General features: G+C 34.9%; 1 pseudogene; it reads left to right on the top strand.

Moving 5' to 3' along the window:
• The first annotated feature begins 1,355 nt into the window (after positions 1 to 1,355).
• On the top strand, positions 1,356 to 2,304 carry LOC120612977 (nucleophosmin-like; annotated as a pseudogene).
• The last annotated feature ends 834 nt before the right edge of the window (positions 2,305 to 3,138 follow it).

Genomic DNA, 3,138 nt, shown 5'->3' with positions numbered 1-3,138 from the left:
TTGTTAAAGTGAGACTCAAAACACATTCTTTTCCCTGGCTACCAGGCTTCCAATTAAGTACTGACTGGCCAGTGAGCTGAGTGATAGCACAGAGGCCAGGCAACCTCATTACAGATAAGGTTAATTTAATCTGCTACTTTGCTAGTAGCACCTCTGTCTACTGTAAACCAGCCTCATGTTATGAGATTAAGTTTGGGAAACTCAAAAACAGGAATAGCAAGATATGCCCTCTTTTGTACATTTGCAAATCTGGTCTAGTTGCATGCTTTTTGTGCTGTAGGAAGGGTCCTCTGAGCCAACAACTAGAATGTGTTCTTACATTTAAAGCTCTGCAAAAGAAAGAAAAAGAAAAAGTTTAACTCCAATGCAAGAAGATATCTATTCTGCAGCTGGTGGCATTCAGAGATGGGCAACATGGAAGAAGCTCTTTTTGTGCTCAGAGGTGGGGACTCTGCAGCCTGCCCAGTTCAGATCACTTGGTATCGGCCCTGAACCACAGAGTCCCTAGCAGAAGGTGAGCCTCTCTCTCCTCTTCATCACCCCCTATAAAAACTTTTCCCATAGACTATCAACTCCTTGTCAAATGACTGAAATATGTACGCTCTTCTCACAGACTTCAAGGAAAACAAAATATTACCATAATGTTAAGTGTTTGAGAAGCCAAAAAAAAAAAAAGAACTTTGAATATGTCGGCCATCATTACCATAATGTCCTTCTTACTTAATATTTGTAGAACCCAAGACCTATCCTGACTTTTATGCAATTGAATGGCAATGCTCATAAAGGGGTTCCACACCCATGTGTGGATAACTATGTTTGGCAGGTACATTCATGATGCTTGCAAATACGTTCACTATAGAAACATAATAGTATTTACTTGTCAGTAACCATACTGATGGCTATGTTACAAACTTAAATTACAATATAATATTTTAAAGTCGTATCTTGAAATAAGACCTTTCATCAAAATGAATTACAGATTTCATGTATTATGTGAACAAGTATTATATGATCTAAGTATTATATGAACAAGTATTATATGACACAAATTACAACAGCAATTGATTTGGCTGCCTAAAAATTAAAAGTGATCAAGAGAATTAAAGAAAAAAAACTAACAACAAACATCACCAACATAGAAAAACACGTCGACAAAATTGAAAGCGTACAACCAACGGAAAAAAATATTGACAACATAGAAAACAGACAAAGAGTAAGTGTATTTAATGTACACAAAGCAATTTAAAAATCTGTAAAAAACCCTGGTGTGATTCTCTCCTGAACAACTGTTTTTAGAACAATAGCTTTTTATCTGTGTCTGCCTTCTCTTCCACCCAAGTGCATGCCACCACCCCATGGACAATTTGATGGAGATGGACATAAGCCCCCTGGAGCCCCAATAGTATCTTTTCAGTTGTGAACTAAAGGCTGACAAAGATTATCATTTTAAGGTGAGCAATGAGGAAAACGAGCATCAGTTATCTTTACCAATGATCAGTTTAGGGGCTGGTATGAACAGTGGATTGCAGACTGCTGATGCAAAGGCAATGAATTATGAAGGCAGTTCAATTAAAGAAACAATGACAACTTTGAAAATACCGGTACAGCCAATGGTTTCCCATGGGGCCTTTAAAATAACCTCACCTGTGGCTTATGTTTGAAGGGTGGGTGGTTCAGGGCCTGTGCATATTAATGGACAGCACTTAGAAGAAGATGCAGAGTCAAAAGATAAAGAGGAGAAGGTGAACCTCCTAAGTATATCTGGAAAACTTCCACAGAAAAAAGTCAAATTTGCTGCTAAAGATGATGATGAAGAAAAATAAGGAAGAGACGAATCTGAAGGAAAGTCTCTAGGATGAGATACTCCAGCCAAAAATGCATGAAAATCCAACCAGAATAAAAAGATTCAAAATCATCAACACCAAAATCTAAAGGTCAAGAATCCTGAAGAAGAAGAAGAAGAAGAAGAAGAAGAAGAAGAAGAAGAAGACCAACTCCTAAAACTAGATGCCAAAAGGACCTAGTTGTGTAGAAGACATTAAAGCAAAAATGCAAGCAAGTATAGAAAAAGCTGGTTCTCTTCCCAAAGGGGAAGCCAAGTTTATCAATTATATGAAGAATTGCTTCCAGATGACTGGCCGTGTGGCTCTTCAGGATCTCTGGCAGTGGAGGAAGTCTCTTTTAAGAAAATAGCTTAAACAGTTTCTTAAAATTTTCCATCTTATTTTATTTCTGCAATGGTTGATATCTGGCTGTCCTTTTTATAGTGCAGAGTGAGAACATTCCCTACCTTGTCTGATAAGTGTTTTCCAGGATCCATTGCCAAGAATATGTTGTCCAAAATGCCTGTTTAGTTTTTAAAGATGCAACTTCCCCCTTTGCTTGGTTTTAAGTATGCATAGAATGTTATGATAGGACATAGTAGCAGCAATGGTCCTACGAATGGAAATGATGAGAAGACAAAAATATACATGTGAAATAAACAATATTTTAATAAAGTTTTTAAAAAACCAGTAAGAAATAGGTGAGCACCTCGGTAGAAAAAAATAATAATCAAAGGACATGATCAGATAATTTATAAACACAGAAACCCAAATTTTTTTTAAGTATGCTGTACTTAGTAATCAAAGAAATAAAAAAATTTACATAATTTTTATTTACCAAACTGGCAACTTAAAAAAATAATGGAACTCATTTTTAAAAAGATATGGTAAAACCCATAAACTTGGGTGGGAATGACAATTGACACAATTTTTTTTCAGGTTGATAATTTGTCAACAGGAACCAAAAGTCCTAAAATTTACATTTAATTTTACATTGAAATTCCAAACTTAACCTAAAGAATAATTGTAGATAAGCACAAAAATGAAGTTATAACATTCATCACAGGGTTGTTTATAAGAGGGAAATAATATTGGGTAAATTAACTAAAGAATTTCTCTACAGTAGAATACTAGGCAGTGATTTAAAATTACTTATGTTGGAAAGGTGTTCATGTACTATTAAGTTTTAATGTAGTTAATAAACAATATGATCTCATATTTATAAACTTTAATATATATGTAAATATATAAATGATACATGCTCATTGAAAAAGACTGAAAGTGTATAAGCTAAAATGTCAGTGGTTGAGTATCT

Source organism: Pteropus medius, unplaced genomic scaffold, assembly GCF_902729225.1.
Source record: "Pteropus medius unplaced genomic scaffold, Ma_sr-lr_union100, whole genome shotgun sequence".
Taxonomy (NCBI): Eukaryota; Metazoa; Chordata; class Mammalia; order Chiroptera; family Pteropodidae; genus Pteropus; species Pteropus medius.
Note: the sequence above shows the minus strand (reverse complement) of the source record. Positions and strands in the feature narration are given on the sequence as shown.